Here is a 19,316-nt window from a genome sequence, read left to right on the forward strand (position 1 = left end):
CCTGCCGGAGTATTTGCTGCAGCGGCTCCAAGTGGTGCAGAACGCTGCTGCGAGAGCTATCTTCGGATTAAATAGACGGGCCAGTGTATCGGGCCTGTTGAAAATTTTGCATTGGCTCCCGATCCGGAAACGGATCGTGTTCAAGGCTCTGACTCTGGCCTACAAAGCTCTCCACGCGGTGGGAGCAAAGTATCTGCAAAAGAGACTGGTCTTTTATCAGCCGACCAGGTCTTTGAGGTCGGAATCTCTGTTTCCGGCGGTTGTTCCGCGTGTAAAGAGAGCTCGCCTGGGAGGCCGCTCTTTTGGACTTCTGGCGCCACAGTTGTGGAACTCTCTACCACTCACTCTGCGGGGAGCTACCAGCCTACTGGCTTTCAGGAAAGGCCTTAAAACCTGGCTGTTTACCCAGTAGCTTGTTTTTTCCTGGATGTATTTGTCTGGCATTTGGTCCTTTTGTCCTTTTAACGTTGTTATGTTATTGTGTTGCAGCCCTCCTTTTCCAAAAGCGCCGGGACACTCTTTTTTAGTAGCCGTGCGCTATACAAAAGAATAAATAACATAACATAACATAACATAACATAACATAACATTGTTGCTGATGTCACAGAACCCACAATAGCTCAAAAGAAGGTTTGTAGCTCCTCCTCTACAAATGAGACTTATTTGACAGCCTTTAGGTGCCAATGTACTAAACCTCTAGATGGGGTGCACAGTCTAGGGTCGGGTGCCCCATTCTGCAACAAGATGGATGTGATCAGATATAGCACATGGTAGGATTCAAATGGAATGTAGAGAGAGAAGGTCTGCCACAAGTAGCCACAGCAAATCAATCTGAGATGCCGTATTGTGGGCTGCGGACCGATACGTGTATGCCTGCATCTATGGGTGCCAGGAATGCCATGCGTCAGCCCAAGTCGATAATCATGTTAAGCGAGCTGGTTGGCGAGTTATTGTGATTTAAGTGTTACACAAATACTTTACACATTGCCTCTTAAGTTAAGCCTTACTGCTCTGTGCCAAGCTACCAGAGGGTGAGCACAAGGTAATTGTTGTATCTGACTTACCCTGACTTGTGAGGTGGTCCCTAATTGGACAAGGTGCATACCTCTGCCAACTTGACACTCCATTTCTAACAGTTATTTTTCTTAAGGTATTTTTGTCCAGGGGAATCTAAGTTCTCAGCTGCCTATTCTCCTCAGGAATAAATGTGTGACAGTTTTCCAAATGTAGAAAATATGAAACATTTTGGCCGCAAAAGTTTTGAAATAATTGGTATAAAATAATTTGTTGGGAGGAGTTAAAAAAAAAAGTTTGGCCAGTGAATTACTTGGTGTGCACCAAACCCCTCTTCTTCCCAACTCCCAAAAGTGATAAAATAAATAACTGTTTTTTTTCCCAAAAAATCTAGCTGTGTCTTACAGCCATAGACCTGCTCTCAGTGTGTCTGGTGACAAGTACAGCAAAAGCATAGCAAGATTCACACCCACTATAAAACAGCCCCATGCTTATTTTTACTTTCATTCACAGATCATTTCCAGGAACTATGAACACAAGAGGAAACATTGTATAAAATAAATACGTCAGTTTAAAGATAGTGTTTTATTTTTAAGCAAGTTTAACAACTTCGTCATATTTCCTCATCTTAATAAAAAACTTCACACTGTGCCGCTTCGTATCTAGCACATTACAACCATTCACCAGTCCATCATTTTCTAGAGAAAAGTCTCATATTAATATTTATTTTAGTACCCCTCGACAATGGATAGAGGGCTCATTCGGTCTGGATGGCAATACAGCCGTCTTCAATTTGTACTGGCGCAGATTTTACTAGGTATTCTAGAGTGGGCGCTAGATTCACCCAGTGCAGTACCTTTCTCTCACCTAAAGCTATTGGCTGCTTTGTGTATCATTCCGCCTTATTTGGAATGCTTGAATTGCAATGCAAGAGGGATTATTTTAGATCCGAAAAATACACAGAATCATCACACTTTCAGTGTATGCTGAAATCAATCCTTTTTGGTATCTTAGGTATGTTGTGGGATTTGTATGTGTGTTTGAATCTGGTAGTTCTATAGCGTGAACCTAGCCAAAAAGCAGCGAAGCGCTGTACAGGGTCCAAGACCATCACAAAGTGAATTGGTATTAGGAGAGGTAGCTTGGTTCTGAACTTTTGATGCATTGTGAGATACTGTTCTTTAAACATGTAAGTCTGCAGCTCTTCCCTAACCTGGAGCAGTATTGCGGCAGCGCTGATGGATATGGGGAGGTTGAGCCATATCCTGGGTGCATAGCTAGACGAGACCTGCTGTCTGTTATTTTTCTTGTTTTACAGTTCTTAGGGGCACATGCATCAAGCAATTTTGTGTTCGCAAACGGGCCAATTTGCAGAATCGGCCCGTTTGTGAACGCAAAAAATGCTTTTCTGATGCAGAAAACCTTATTTTGCGATTCGGTAACCTGTTACGGAATCGCAAAATGGGTTTGAGATTCGCTATTAGAAAGGGGCGTGTTTCAGGCTTCCCTTCCTAATGCCAAATCGCATTGGTATGCAGGAATGTTTTGTGACTGAAATGCGGTCGCAAAACATTTGCATTTTACCACCTATTTCAAGTAGTTGATAACCCATTCGCAAATGGGAAGGGGTCCCCAAGGGACCCCTTCCCCTTTGTGAGTGTTTGTAAAAGCAATTTTTAAGAGCAGGCAGTGGTCTCAGGGACCACTGCCTGCTCTTAAAAAACAGAAAGGAAAACCTTTCATTTTTCTTATTGTAAAGCCTCCCGTTTATCTTTAAGGAAAATGGCTGCTTTACAAAAAAAAAGATTGCTTTATTTATTAGCAATCACAGACATAGTGGTCTGCTGATCTTAGCAGGCCACCATCCCTGTGAAGGCGTAGATTCCTAATGGCTCGCAAATTGCGACCTACCTCATTAATATGCATGAGGTAGGTCTATTTGTGCCCCATTAAGAATCGCTAATGAAACTGAAAACAGTCTCATACATTAGGATTAGTGCTTACCTAATTGCGATTCGGAGAAAAACACTACTTGTAATAAGGATGCATGTGGCCCTTAGTCTCCAGACTGATGGTGTCCTGGCTGCAAGTGAGCCGAGAACCATCAGAGATGATGAGCTTGTCTATAGGATAAGCAAAGGTGCTAGTTGTTATGGCTTTGTAAATAATGTAGCTGTGTTTTTTTAAAGATGATGCTTGCTTGCTGCCAAGGTGTTGTAAAAAAATGTTTTTCCAGGACTCAAGTGCCAACCACTACCACCTTTACTATTCCATAGCTACCATCACCATTAGTGCCAAAACCACCAACATCAACACCATCATCATTTCTACCACCACCTCCATTACCACCAACAGCATCACTACCATCATTGCCACCACTATCACTACAACCACTACCATCATCACCACATTTTGTGAGCCTGCTTTTGTGCCTTTGCTTGCACGATTTACCATATGAAGACCAGACCTATTGGCTTTGCTAATGATTAGTCATTTAAACATAACCTATATATATAATGTGTTACGCACAAAAGACTTTACATGAAAAAACAACGGCAGAAGCTACTCAAAGGCTTCGAGGCCTGTGCATGTAATGCCAATCTTTTATTCCAGTAAGGAGATTGCCAATCCACTCTTTCTGCTACAGTTCTACCAAAAGCCATTCTAAAGGTGCATGGATGTTTGTATGGTAGTGAATATGGCCAAGGGCATAGGCTTTAGGAAGCAAGTGACACAATTAGCCTGCCACAAGTAGATATGTGTGCAGGGTCGGTACAATATTCCTAGGTATGTTCTTCTTGGTCATTGAAGACGTGGTGGGACAGGTGAGTTTTTAGCTTCTGGTGTAGTAGACAGGACTGCTGCAGTTCTGCTAAATGCCATGGTGACCCACATCTTGCAGGGCGCAGCTACTGTGCATTCTCCTCGTGAGTTCCTTTTGAAAGATATCACTCGCCGGTTTGAGCCCTGTAGGAAATCCCAGTTAGTTACAAATACTTTCAACCGGATCCAGTAATGCCTTATAGTATGTGTGGACATTAAACTAAAACAAGGGAAGTTCTAATGGTTAAATACAGACTGAAACTAATAGACAGTACTAGGCACCATTAGACACGAATAGTCAAATTAAAAATGTAAGTAGAACCAACTGGAATTTTCTCTCAAGCTTTTAATAGACGTACAAAGCCAAAATATCCAGTAACTGAGCCTAGAGAAGCCATATGTAACTTGTCAAGCGGAATTTCTGCTGGACAGAGTTAGTAGGTAGATGTCCCGCTATGAGCAGGTCATCAGTAGGCGGGTCTGATATTGTGTCCCATGCTGAGCTTATTATCACCTTTTCCATGGTGCATTGCTTCACCGGTAGCTTTTAAGAGGCCCAAGAGGCTAGGCTATTGTGACACAAAGGGAGAGTTTGGAAAGCATTCGTACCACACAGTTTTAGATTCTTTAGAGCTTGTTTACCGGACGTTTGTTGAGTTGTATACAAACCATATTAAAATAGTGTTCAGCTGCACATATACCTATTATGCTTCGCTTGTTCGAGAAGTTCAGAAGTGGGTAAATGTGCTTGAGGCATAGACGTTTGGGATACGCCAGGATGCCTAATTTAGTCTTCAAATGGTATCCTTCAGTCTGGGACAGTCTCCAACTTCCAGATGTTCTTGTCTGGAGTCAGATTTTGGCTAATTTTTTCAGTCGGATAAGGGTAGCTATGAAGGGATCAGGTTCCTGCATGGACATCCATTCCTTATCATTTGCATTTAGGAAAAGTTATTTGTGGTTCTTCCAGTCAGCTAAGCTTTGAAAATAATGGGTAAATATGTACTGGTTTTGTCGCAATACTCTTTACTATGAACTAAGTTTATGTATCACCAGCATACATGTGAAATTATAAAGGCCACATTGACAGTGTTGACATAGTCCAATAGGGGATATTTATTCAATTGACTTCTACTTCAATTGACTCCTACCGTGCATTTAGTAAAGCGAAACGGGAGCAACCTTATTACTACCTTCAAGACAAGCCTACAGTCTGTAAGCCAGGGGAAAATGGTACTGGCCAAGGTGTGCTACCAGAATATTGAGTTTTCCCTCATTCACGTACAAAGATATTGACTCTTGGATATTGAAGGTAACTACTTATGGTACTTCCCTAAATTGTTAAGGGGAAGCATGCATTTACTCTTCTTAACTTCACATCTACGCCCTATGTTGACATCCTCAAGGCACTCAGACATGCAGTTAAGAAGAGTAAATGTACACTTATCTATATGGTCCTACATTAATATTATAGCAGTAGTCAGCTTTTTGCTGTCAATAGTTTGTAGATTGGTAATTGCAACCTGAATAGTCTGAAGGGGCTGAAAAACAATTCAGCAGTGCTTTCTAAAATCTAATAAATAAATGCCGACGTTGTGGGTGGTAGATGCCTGTTAGCAGGTTAAGAAGCTAGGGTACAGGGGGCACCCCCATTAAAAATGAAAAAGAAAGTTGCAATCACCGCGGGGCAAATTCCGGTGTCAAGAGTGAGCCGATGTTTGCCATGTTGTGAAATGTCTGCAAATCCATGTACAGCTGTTTCCTTTGGGCACAATTCTAGCCACAATTAACCTTCCCTCAACATTTGTCCCAATCTGTCCTAATTTTAGGCTCACAATTGAAGTTTATTCGCATTAAAATTCGTAGCCGTTGGGTGCAAAGTAAAAGTGCGGCTATGCGATCAGCCATGTTACAAAGAAATCTGGATGAATGTGGACCCGCAAGCATATTGGAAGTTTGGAAAATTTCTCATCTCTTCTCTACTTTGTAATTTGGCTGAATAACTAATCAGAAGTAGAGGGCCCCAACTCTTGATGCAACCAATGATGAACTTGTGGATGGGACTGGCCAAGCTGGTGCTTCAGTTTTACAGAACTTCAGCTACAAGGCAATAGACTAGGCACAAACTGCCTCACACCAACTATGGCTCTCCCAGAAAATAAATCATACCCCTTAAATTAAGGTTAGTGGCTCTGAATAAAAATGTATTTCCGGCTAGCATGAGTGAGCTTACATATTTTATTGACTTCCACACTTCCTAGGATCTACTATATCTAACGATTGTCTAAATTTTTTGGAATCCAACCATATTTGATGTAAAATGGTAAAATTCACAAAACCATTTGAGCACCTGAGTGTGCTTTATTTTCAACTCGTCTTTCCATGCATACTAACGTATCGGGTGAGCACCCAATACTTTCTTATGCTTTTGTTTCCATTAGCCAATTGGGGTCAATGGGAGCAGTGTGATGACATCACTCGGCATCTGACTTCAAGCTTCATAGGTGAGTGGGCACAAATCCTAGTACATTTCTTTTGTATCCCTAATTCTGAGATAGAAATAAAAAAGGCTAATGCCCTATATATGAGTGACAATATGTGAGGATGAGTTTGCAAGTAGCAGATGTATATTGTTGCCTGTCTGCATTGCATTTTGTGTTGCGGCAGTCACACAACTGGTCCTATCTCACACAAAGGAAGGCAAATGAGGAAGAGTGCAGACTTGAATAGTTAATGCACTTGCTTTGCACACACTACTACTGTGGCTTGCCAAGCTGCTTCACTCCTAGCAAGCAAGAGCAAATTGAAAAGTATATTTGTGAACCCGGCACATAAAATACAATTCTGTAGGAGTTGTGCTCTCCTAAGTGTCACACGCATGTGCAAAATGTTTGGCTGCCATTCCTACGATGCAGCTCTTCAACCACAGATTTAGGATTTGTGGATTTCCTCAAATTCACATCTGCTTATTCCTGCAGCAATGTCCATCTAGGAGTTGGACCTTTCCACAAGAGTAACCCTGCCTTAGTGTACGAGAAAATGAAGGAACTGGTGTTTCAGGGGGTGGGTGGTCATACTGACTCTTGAGTACACCCACAAAATTGTAATTTTGTGGGTATTCACAAAAGTCGTTCATGGCATTGACAGTGAAACATATAAGGGAGGATATACCGCAACATTGCTGTCTGTATTGTCAGGGAGACAAGATCCTAAAACATAATTTAGAGTTGTTAGAACTAAATTGAGAGCACCTGTGAGGATCTAATGTAGTCGGGCAAGGGAAATACCTTTAAAAATAAGTTGTTATGGGATTATCGTGTAAGCATAGCGTCTGTTTTTTCGTATCAGTTAGTTGGTCAATCTCTGGTATGCTAGAAGAGAGTAACTGTTGTTCAGGCTTGCACGTGAAAAAGACACACACTGCCAGGTTCTTGTATCAGCATTAGAGTACTATTAGGTTGGAGACCTCCCGTATGTAGGGGTTCTATCCACTTCTGTAAGGTTTTCGTCGAGGACAAACAAGTTCGTGAGTCTTTATGGAAGTTACCACAGTGTCTGGTTTTTTCGCATGTTCGATGAAGCGTTCCCTGCGTTTCAAAGAGCACGCTGCTTCCCTTGCCCTACTACATTTTAAATACACGTGCTCTCAAATTAGTTATAACTACTCCACATTAGGTTTTAGGCTCTTGTCATCTTGACCATAGCAGACAGCAACAATGAGGTATGTACTCTCTTTTATGTTCCACTGTTCACTTGGGTGGCAGACCAATCTCATTTCACAACTACTTAAAATTACCCGCCTATTTTTAATCAACAGACTTATCGGTTCTCTGTCCTGAGGAGACCAGAAAGCAATTCGGGTTCGAAGCCCGTTGACACACTCCTCCAGGTCCTAGAGGGGTTAAAACCTGGAAGTGGGAGTTATTAGAAGGACTACCTTAATGAGATATAGACACGTGCCCATGGATATATCTTTCGCATTCTTAATCGCGTGAGGAAAATTGAATATGGATAATGACTGTACTTGCTTGGCTTAACTAAATGGAACTGCAATGCAAATTGGAATTCTCCACTATCACTGCGGTCTGGTTTTCACTGATTGGTGATGGATACTGCCACATTGTAATCACTCATTAATGTCTGATTGGAATGCAATTATGCTAATTAGACTCTAATGATGTTTTCGGCTTGCCTATTTCATCCCTCCCATACTTTGCTAACTTCCTCTTCCTGTCGCCGGAACCCTGAGAGCCGTGGAAGGGAGGGCATCAGACACCCCCACCCTAGATCTCTGCCTCCCTCACACCGAAATCAGAGAGCCAGAAATTCGGCCAGTGGGGGCTCTGCATAATTGAACCACCCAGATAGGCTTCTCATTCACCGCCCCCCCAGTGATAAAATACCCCTCAACCCATAGAGATCTACCCTTCCACCCACCATGGGAGACGACAAGGTACTCAACATCGACTCCATCATCAGCTGGCTGCTGGAAGCACAGGATTTCCGGCCAGGGAAGAACATCCCGCTGTCCGAGAATGAAATCTGTTGCCTGTGCTTGAAGTCCAGGGAGATCTTCCTGACTCAGCCCATTCTGCTGGAATTGGAGGCGCCACTCAAGATCTGTAGTGACATTCATGGTCAGTACTACGACCTCCTCCGCCTGTTTCAGTATGGGGGCTTCCTACTAGAGAGCAACTACCTCTTCCAAGGCAACGATGTGGACCGTTGGAAGCAGTCACTGAAGACCATCTGCCTTCTTCTGGCCTACAACATCAAATACCCCGAGAACTTCTTTCTGCTGCGCGGAAATCATGAGTGTGCCAGCATCCGCCACATTTATGGCTTCTATGATGAATGCAAACGGTGGTATAACATCAAGCTGTGGTAAACATTTACTGACTACTTCAACTGCCTCCCAATCACTGCTATTATAGTCGAGAAGATCTTCTGCTGCCACTGAGGTTTATCTCCAGATCTACAGTCCATTGAGCAGATCCAAAGGCTCATACGTCCCACAGATGTGCCAGCCCAGGGCCTCCTCTGTGACCTGCTATGGTCAGATCCCGACTAGGATGTGCAGGGATGGGGCGAGTGTGACAGAGGCATTTCCTTTGTCTTTGGCTCTGAAGTCGTGGATACCCCTGCACAAGCACAATTTGGATCTAATCTGCAGAGTGCACCAGGTGGTGGAAGATGGCTACGAGTTCTTTGCTAAACAGCAGCTAGTTACACTCTTCTATGTGCCAAACTGCTGCGGGGAGTTTGACAATGCTGGAATGATGAGGTTGATGAGACCCTCATGTGCTCTTTTCAGATTCTGAAACCTGCTGACAAGAACAAAGGAAAGTATGGGCAGTTCAGTGACCTGAATCCTGGGGACCGCCCGTTCACCCCACCACACAACTCCAAGCCAAAGTAATGAGAAGAGAAGCACCAGCCAAGAAGCAAGCACAAAGGGCAGCTAAGACTGTCCTGCCAAACAACTTCTTTTTGACTCATCTTTCTAAACTACTGTAAAATTCACTCTAGCACAGCTTGCACACCCCCCTCTCACTTTCTTTGATATCTTTTGAGGGACAAGGGTCACCCCTACAAATATGAAGATTGTATTCCCTTGCCCACCCCCCCCTCTTTTTCTAGCTTCCTCTAAACAGCGAGTCAAAAGTAAACATTTGTAGATCCACCTTTTCAGTCTGACCAGGGCACCTGCCATCCCAAGTCACCTCGAGTAGCCGTGAAAATGAGTAAATGATGCAGTGACCCAGACGGGAGAGCAAAGCCTGATCATGCACAGTGAAAATTCTCACGTACATCCTTTCTCTCCACCCAACTATATTCTGGCTGTTTACTCTTAACTCTTCTAGCAGATGGACTTCATTTGCCCTCGTGTTGTGGGACCTGGTGCCTTAGTAAAGGCCTTTTATTTGCTTCTGAGCCTTTTTATTTGCTTTCTCCTTTCAGACATGGGTCCCGTGCTCACTATGCCACTGAATTCAAGCTAGTCTGGCTGATGAGGGATGATACCCTGAAACCGGTTCCTGAAGGCTTCTTTTCAGTTCAGGGAGGACCAGGTCTGGAAGTTCAGGCTGGACTATTCCCATGGGGAACTGGGTCAAGACTGATTTGCATATGGCTGGGACCAAACTGGAATGGCACGGTGAGCAAAAAAGGATGGATTATGGTCCAGATCTCTGTACGGGGGTGGGGTAAATGTTTGACAATGTTCAGCAATCCATCCATCATCTTTTCGTGTTGTTACAGTCACCCCAAGTGGGGAGGGTATGCCTAGGCATGGGTCCCGTGCTCACTATGCAAGAACAATAGCAAGAACAAACAAAAAGAAATCTTTAATATTGTTAACACTTTCCTCAACCCCATAACTATGCAGAAAGTTATCCCCCCCTCACAGAGTCTCTGCAACACTATTGCAGACTACTTTGAGGGAAAAATCTTATCCTTGACCAAAGATTTCCCACAACCCCACAGTAATGAGGAGAACAAGGTCATTAATTCCGGACTAAAACTCAACACCTTTGCCTCCTTTCAACCGGTAAGCAAAGAAGAAACGCAGACAGAAATCCTTAAACTTACATCCGGATCTCCCTTTGATCCCTGCCCTCCGCTAGTGCTTCATTCACTAATAATGGTTGTTAACCCATTTATCAATAGCATCATAAACTCCTCACTCACCCTAGGTCTGGTCCCTGATGAATGGAAAATCGCAGCAGTCAAACCCCTGCAAAAAAAAGCACTACCGGACCCCGCTACCCTTACAAATCTCCGTCCGATCTCCCTACTCCCAGCCTTCTGTAAACTTACAGAGAAAGCTGTTAACAAACAACTTACTGCCTTTATGGAAAATAATAACATCTGGCATCCCAACCAGGCAGGCTTTAGAGCCCAACACTCCACAGAATCAGCCCTGATCTTTTCCTCCGAAACCCTCCGTGGAGCATTAGATCAGGGAAAGAAAGCAGTCCTGGTTCTATTAGACCTTTCCGCGGCGTTTGATACGGTGTCCCATGCCATTTTATTAGACCGACTAGCCGCGGCAGGAATTGTTGGAACCGCATTAGACTGGATAAAGAGCTTTCTTGTGAATAGAAGACAAGTTGTGGTCTTAGGACAGTACAGATCAGAGGAAAAGTTAGTAGGATCTGGAGTTCCTCAAGGATCCTGCTTAAGTCCCACACTTTTTAACATATACATGGCCCCGCTAATCACTCTTATCTCATCCTTTGGTATTGACACCATTGCATATGCAGATGATACCCAGCTCATCCTAATACTGGAAAATGATTCCCAAGAAGCCGAAAGAAGGCTCCAAAGCTGTCTTACCGCCACTTTCAGATGGATGAACTTGAATCATCTCAAGTGCAACACTGGGAAAACAGAAATCCTTCCCTTTGGTAAGGATAATTTCTTCAATCCCTCAGTATGGTGGCCGGACGATGCCATTGCTCCCCCTAGCACTGCCTCCTCAGTCCGTAACCTAGGGATCAAATTTGACCCCACCCTGAGTTTCAAACAGCAAGCCACAGCCGTAGCAGGGACCTGCTTCGGAATCATCAAAGGACTCAGGAAATTCTTCGACCTAATTCCCCTTCCTGCAAGGAAAACGGTCGCAGTAGCCCTTATCACCTCCCGCATCGACTATTGTAATAGCCTATATGCAGGGACTAACAAAGAAGTCCGCCATAAATTACAAATTGTACAGCATGCGGCTGCCAGATTAGTACTAGGATGGAAAAAGAGGACCTCAGCTACGGCAGCAATGAACCTTTTACACTGGCTGCCCATTAACAAAAGGGTGCTCTTTAAAATTCTACTGATCACCTTTAGGGCTTTCAATGGAAAGGGACCCAACTACATTCTAAAAATGTTTAAACATTATAACCCCATGCGATGCCTTAGGTCTCAAACGGCCAATCTTCTTACCATTCCTAAGTTCAGACTCAAGACTAAAGGAGGAAAATCTCTGGCAGTACTTGGGTCCAAGGCCTGGAACCTTCTTCCCTCCTCCCTCCGTCAAATCCCCACAGAAGCGACTTTCAGAAAGGCCCTCAAGACTTGGATTTTTGCTCTCCCTGAATGGCAGTGCAAAAATCTAGTCTAATTACCTTCCGCTTGTTTCATCATCAGGATCTGATTCTTCTCTATAGCGCAAAGATGCTCCCTGGAGTGCAACCTGCGCTTTATAAAAACCCCATTACATTACATTACATTACATTACTATGCCATTGAATTTAAGCTAGCCTGGCAGATTAAGGGTGATACCCCAAAACTTATCCCAGGATGTTTGTTTCCGGTCCAGGGAAGACCTGGCCTGGCAGTTCGGGCTGGACTCCTCCCATGGGAATCAGGGTCAATACTGATTTGCATATGGCTGGGTCCAAACTGGAATGGCATGGTGGGAAAAAACGATGGATTTAGGCCCAGATCTCTGTTCTGGGGTGAATGTTTGACAATGTTCACAATTTCGTCCATCATCTTTTTGTGTTGTTATAGTCACCCCAAGTAGGAAGGGTATGTCCAGACGTGGCTGATGAGGGGTGAAACACCGAAACCGGTCAGGATGCCTCTACGGCACAGGGAGGACCTGGCTTAGCAGTTCGGGCTGGGCTGATGAGGGGTGAAACACCGAAACCAGACAATGCTAAGGAACGTGGAGAGAAGGAACACTCTATTTGTTGAATGCTTGTCATGAGCAACTTATTTTGTATGAAGCTTTCATGAAATGTTTGCTAAAATAGCTGTGATTGTTGGGTCATCCAGTGTTAGTGTATAATATTAACTCCATTCCTGACACCTCGTAGAGTTTACTAATCTAAATTCTTCAGTGCCAGTTAACTAGTAGCAAGGCATTTAAAGAGGATAAACAGAGGATAAAAGAGGACAAACATTGATGTCCTGTTTGGCTAGTAACATTGTGAGTTGTTTTCCTTATGCACAATAATTGCACTGAGTAGGCTAATTTGGTGAACCCTTGGCTAATAGGTGTGTCTTAGAGAATATACATGTTACAGAAACTTGACCAAAGCTCTATTTTCCACAAAGTTCATTAGGTCGAGCATTCAAGACCTCTTGTATTTACTTTAGTATATATTTATATGTGTATGTACTTTGTGGGCTCTGGAGATCAGCCCTAGGACTTTTCTGCTTCCGCTTAGGGACTTTGTTTTCCTGTTCAACTGTTACTATTTACCTGTCTTGATAAAAAATGACCATTAGAGGTCAGATGTACTTTGTGGGCTCTAGAGATCAACCCTAGGACTTGTCTGCTTCGGCTTAGGGCCTTTTTTTTCCTGTTTAACTGCCTCTATTTAACGGTCTTGCTAGAAAACGACCAGTAGAGGTCAGTAAAATACCAGAATCACTTTAGCATTCTCTAGATTCCAGTCCATAGAAATTGTCTTCCACGCGCACCCGTAGACAATATTTTTTTCAAATCCTGTATTTTCAGTGATATGACCACCAAAGGCCCTGGTTTTATACTAAAAACAGAACTTTGGACTATACCATTTCCCGCTGAAAGGCAATATTGCTCTCCATGTGTTCCCATACCTGCCGTTTCACGCAGTTTGGTGCTTACTTTCCCTCCATGTTAAAAAACAGTAGATGTTTCAGCACCCAGGCTGCATAGCTAAATACATATAAGGTCCCAAAGGTGAGACCGATTGCATTGCAAATGCTTGTTTTTTTAGGTTGCTCATAATCAGAGGAGTGTAACATAGCTTGGATTGGGTGCATCCTGCAACTAGTCACGCAAATTTCATAATGATTTAGAACTAATATTTTCAATTGCTTGTAGAGATATTAGCATTCATGTATGTAGACAAAAGGAACATATACTATCGAGATGATAGTATATGTTTCCTCTTGTCTAATGCATACTTAAGGTTACTGTATGTATGTGACAATTTGTGTATTTTCTTTTGTTTCTTTTTGTAGTTTAATCTTAAGGATATTTATATTTTACATGTAATGTTTAGAAGATGTATGTCATATCAGTTCTTACACGATTTTGGGGAATATTTTCTGAGGGGAAGCATATAATGATATGCATCTAATTAACAATGAAGTTCCCGCTCACATGGAGTGTCACATAAAGTTTTACATCTACTTTGTATGCTTTGGCAAATTTCATTCAGGAGGCGCTTTGTTGTGATGGGTTTCATCTTTGCAATATACGTATGATGAACAGGAGATAAAACTCAATTTTCATGCAGACTCTATAATGACAGCAAAATGAACAGATGATGGACGGAATGCTGAACAATGCAAATATTCACCCCCACTCAACATATCTGGGTTTAATCCATCTTTTTTTGCCCACCACACCACCCCAGTTTGGACCCAGCCATAGGCAAATCAGTCCTGACCCTGCTCCTCATGGGAACAGTCCAGCCCGAACTGCCAACCCAGGCCCTCCCTGGACCGGAAACAAGCATCCTGGGACTGGTTTTGGGGTATCACCACTCACCAGCCAGGCTAGATTGAATCCAGTGGTGAAGTGAGCACGGGACACATGCCCGGACAAACCCTTTCCACTTAGTGCTACAAATGCAAAAACAAAAGATGATGGACAGAATGCTGAACAATGCAAACATTCACCCCCAGACTACAGATCTGGGTTTAATCCATCAGTTTTTGACCACCACGCCACCCCAGTTTGGACCCAGCCATATGAAAATCAGTCTTGACCCTGCTCCTCATGGAAACAGTCCAGCCCAAACTGCCAAGTAAGGTCCTCCCTGGACCGAAAACAAGCTTCTTGGGATCGGTTCAGGGGTATCAGCCCTCATCATCCAGGCTTGCTTGAATCCAGTGGTGCAGTAAGCATAGGACCCACATCTAGGTATACCCATCCCACTTAGGGCAAACAAAGCAAACACAACAAGAGGATGGATGGAGTGTTGAAACTTTGCAAACACTCACCCCCAGTCAAGAGATCTGGGTTGAATCCATCATTCTTTTCCAAACATTTATTTAAGGCCAGTTAATATTCTGATGATTAAAGTAAGATTGACAAATATGCAATTGAAGCAAAGAAAAGCTAAAATACATGACAGAAAAAGACATGACAGGCAAAGCTCCCAGTGAGAGGTAAATTAGAGAAAAAAAGAGAACAAGTTCTTGAAAGCAAAAAAATCCTCCAACGACTGCACTCTACATTCTCCTGAAAATACATAACATCCTTGAAATCCTCCTATGATGACTAATTGTTTTGGTCTTAGAAAATCTATGAAATACATTGCTTTTTGAAGTCCAATCGTTTGTGATTATGATCAATTTATATATAAGGGACTCGACACATATGATAAAAGAGTATACTACCGCGTCGCCCTGACAGAGTCCCCGCCCGCCAAATTCCCAGATGCCCACAGGCCCAGAGGACATCTCTAGCGCTGTCAGGAACAGCAGTTCCTATCAATTAATTGTAAGTTTGATGGAAGGTTCCAGCGACATGACGGCTGCAAAGTAAATGTTTATAAAAAAATCTAAACCCAAAGTGGGATTTTGTTTAAAAAAATAAAAAAAGCCTCCCTCGCCATTGGAGTTTTCTCCCACGGCGAGGCGGCATGTTACAGTTTTCACTGCCCCATTACACCAAGTTTAACTTGCGGTGAGGGGCAGGGAAAATTGGCCATTTGTTTGCCCACTAAAATCAGGTGGGCAGACACATAGGCAAACCTCCAACACCTCTTACTCCGTTGGGCCGTCAGAGGTTTATGGCACCAGCAAAGACAGAGTAGTCTCCACCATCGACATAATGACGGTCCGCCCATCTCCAAACGAGGCAGGTGGACCTTCAGTTTGTCAGAGAGGGTACTCTGTCACCGTTGTGATGAAGTACCTCTCCGCCACACTCTAAATTGGCCCCTTGCTGTACAACAACCTTAGAATGGCACAGATATGTCAGAGTTTATATTACCCTGTCCTAAAAAGATATACCTCAATGCAAAACACTGTAAGCAACTTACTCATTCAAGTACAGATATTGTTCATTTTGGAACTGGCCAGACTGTCACTAAACCAAAAGTACTTGATGTACAAGGACAATTTTATCCTCAATCGAACTAAAACCCACATTAACTTTTTGGGCCTGGAAATGGATCATTAAAGTAATGCCCTTCTCGCATCAGTATTTACTGAACACTGGCAAGAACACTGATAAAAACAACCTTCTTCACTGTGAGAGATACCATCCTCGAAATGTATGTGATAACCGCCCTATGCACACGTTTTGCAGATTTGGAGAAGACGACACAGAAGAGGAGATTTGCTTACATGATTTGATAGTGTCTGCAATACACCAGTGGAAGGAAGTAACCAATGGCGATTGGTGAAACAAACAAGGACAAGAGATTACTCTGAGAGCATATCACCCCTCAAACAAGATCGCATGAACCCTCTTTTCGGTCACCAATGTTTTGCTAAACGTGAGTTGAGATTAAAAAAAAGGTAAGAGAGATTAGCAAATTAGCATGATCACAATACATTGGTAACATGCATTGACAATCCACTAGTCACCAAGAGAAGAGGGAAAAACTTTAGAGAACGATTTGTGGGAGCTTACGAGCCATTACAAAAATCTGCACTAAGACGCTCACTGGAAGATGGCAGATATTAGTGGACATTATAACTGTGGGAGTGGCTCAGTTTTCATATTTACAGCACGTATGAAAAAATAATTAAATACTGTTAGCTAATGATGCCCCTGGCTCAGCTTTCCAACTTTAATTCCAGAAACACGGCATACATTAAAGCAACAACTAAATGAAAGCTGTCTATATTGAAGGTTCCCTTGCCTTCGATAAAGGTCAGTTTTTGTTTCTATACCAGCTATAGGCTGGATATAGAGAGCAAGGGGGCATTCATTATAGTCCTTCTTTACTTTCTACGACACAGACTGAAAGCAAGGACTAAGATAATGGCTTCCTTGCTGCCAGACCTTCTTTTAAAAGAGAAACAAATAGAGACCGGTTTTACAGGCGAGGGAGCCTCCAATGCTGATCACCTATCGGTTGTAGGAAACAAAAAAAACATTAGATAACCTGGCCCTGGGAGCACTAATGAGAAGCCACTGAGAGGGAAGAGCAGGCAGGGGACATGTTAAGGGGTTGTAGATGGGACGGGGCATGGTTAAGCAGGAAGCACAAGAGGTCTTGTCAGGTAGGGAAATAAGGAGCAGGCAGGGGAAAGAGGGAATGGGATGGAGAAACAGAAGGAGTGGCAAGCTGGAGCAAAGAAGAGTGAGGCATATGGAAACATACCTGAAGGAGCAGACAGAAAGGTCTATAGTTAACTAGTTTAATTCAAACCCTGTATTTGTTGTGGTAAGATACACCCTAAGAGCCAATAGTGGCAGGTGAACAAGCTGTTCTCCTTAGGGCTGAGTCAAGATGTGATTGACGGTCTCATTCCAATCACTGATAGAGGCTGGTCAAAAAGCCAGTGTTTGAAGAGGGTGGGCCCAGAAACCACGCTTGTAAAACAAGCATTGGCATAGCTAATAGATCTTGCCTTTGCGGCCTCATAAGTGTTTAGCCGAGCTGCACATTATCCTGGGTGCTGGGTGCTGTGCCGCCAGGGATTGAATAGCTATACAATTAATAAACACTGGGTCAAGCAGTCTGATACAGGAATTCAGTGCTTGTTTGACACACGGAATGGGAAGTGTATCAATCAAAATGCACAGTTTAAAACTTTTTGCAAAGGACACACAGCTGCCCCTGAGCCTTACAACGAGAATAGAACACTGGGCAAGCAAGCAACCTCATGATTATACAAATCTTTTATCCGATCACGTGAGTGCAAGTTCAGATAGGCAAGGTTTAAGTTCAATAGGGTGCTCATTACAGAGATGTTAACTAGACATATGTCCATAATGGGCTAAAGCAAGGATGCACATTATGCCCCAATTTTTTTAATTTAGATGTTTCAGATCTTCCTGCTTTTAAAAAGGTGTACACCAGTTTTCCCTACATTTTGGATGGGTGCATACAATATTTTTTTCAGCTGATGATCTGATCTTCATTGATAAAATCTCACTGGACTACAGCAACGTATACTGGTATCGTTGAGTGTAAAAATATAAATATAAAAGGAGTTTCACTAAAAGCAAAAGTACGATTTTGATAATGGGATTTAGAAATTCAATGGATGGTGAGCAGGCAACCAACCACAATAATAAAAGCATACAATTGCTTTAGTATTTATTTTAAGACTTGGTCACCCCACTCCCAAATGTTATTGTTGAGCACTAAATGTGCAAAGAGCAGAAATGGGGGTACGTAATTTTGTGCTGTCGCTTATGGTCAAGTTCTAAGTTTACTCTTGTATGATTAATTTAACCTTGTGCTACTTTCTAGACTTACTCAGAGGGAAATGTAACAAGTCACTGAACAAATAATACTGCAATGAGCTTAAAACAGTTCCAAAACTGAAATTGCACTATTTGAGGGTATAACGGAGAAGCCCAGTTGAATGAATGAATAACACTTAAAGAGCTCAAACTGCATCCCTAACATGAGTACTACTGGAGCTGAAAGACAACAGCAGGCAAGGCAGGAATTAGGTATGTTTAAATAGGCAGGGTTTTTTTGTGGTTTTTCTGGAATGACAAGCCTAAGTAGCAGAGGGAGTAGGTTCCACATCTTTTCAGTATCGTAAGGACAGGATCAACCACCACTTAGGCCTTTACGGACTCTAATGAGAGTAGGTGGCAGGAAGCATTATTCCGAGACCGTTGACTAGAGGCCTGAGTGGGAGGGCAGTGGGAAAAGTATGACTGAGAGAAGCACGACTCACAGAACAGTGGTATGCGTTCATGGGTCAAGCATGGGTGATATTCATTTGATGACAACGAGAGCCTAAAAAGAGAACCGAGACACAGAAGCCAAGCATGACGAGGTCTGAGTGAAAGGATGGAACGCAGTAGAGAATGATGTTATGGATGAGCGACAAGGGAGTAAATATGAAGTTGGACATGCGTTAAGTACAATGAGGTAGCAGTTAGTGGCAGGAGGGAAATGTGCAGAGGAAGAGCTAACCTACAAATAAATTGAGAAGTATGAAAGAGGTACGGACGAGTCAGTGTTTTGGCTATGGGAAGGGGACAGGCCGAAGAGCTACTACAGGGTAAGTGTTGCGAGTATGGGATGGTGGGAGAGGTGCCAGTTTGAAAGGGTTTTCGGCTAATGTTGCCAGAAGTAAATCAGGAGGGAAATGTATGTAAGCCTGGTGTGAGGGGTTAGAATGAGGATGGGCAGTGTTGAATAGGGAAGTACAGCAAGTATGAACCCGGTGGAGAGGTGAATCTGGAGCACAGCCATGACAGAGGTGTGAGTCAAGGTTGGGACTGTTGTGAATGAATTTGTTCCACAAGGAAGTGTAATGACCCAAAGAGGCTTATTGTGAGCGCTACCTCTACACACACCCCCCTTAGGACCTGTCATGTTCCAGGCTCCTTTCAG

The 19,316-nt window shown here is 43.1% G+C and overlaps 1 protein-coding gene and 1 pseudogene across 2 annotated transcripts in view; one reads left to right on the forward strand and one right to left on the reverse strand.

Moving 5' to 3' along the window:
* Positions 1 to 19,316, reverse strand: part of SLC1A3 (solute carrier family 1 member 3) — a 173,475-nt gene that overhangs the window by 79,050 nt on the left and 75,109 nt on the right. The gene's annotated exons all lie outside the window — the stretch shown is intronic.
* Positions 8,276 to 9,256, forward strand: LOC146864093 (serine/threonine-protein phosphatase PP1-alpha catalytic subunit pseudogene; annotated as a pseudogene).

This window comes from Triturus cristatus, chromosome 2_1 (genome assembly GCF_964204655.1).
Source record: "Triturus cristatus chromosome 2_1, aTriCri1.1, whole genome shotgun sequence".
In the NCBI taxonomy this organism is placed as follows: Eukaryota; Metazoa; Chordata; class Amphibia; order Caudata; family Salamandridae; genus Triturus; species Triturus cristatus.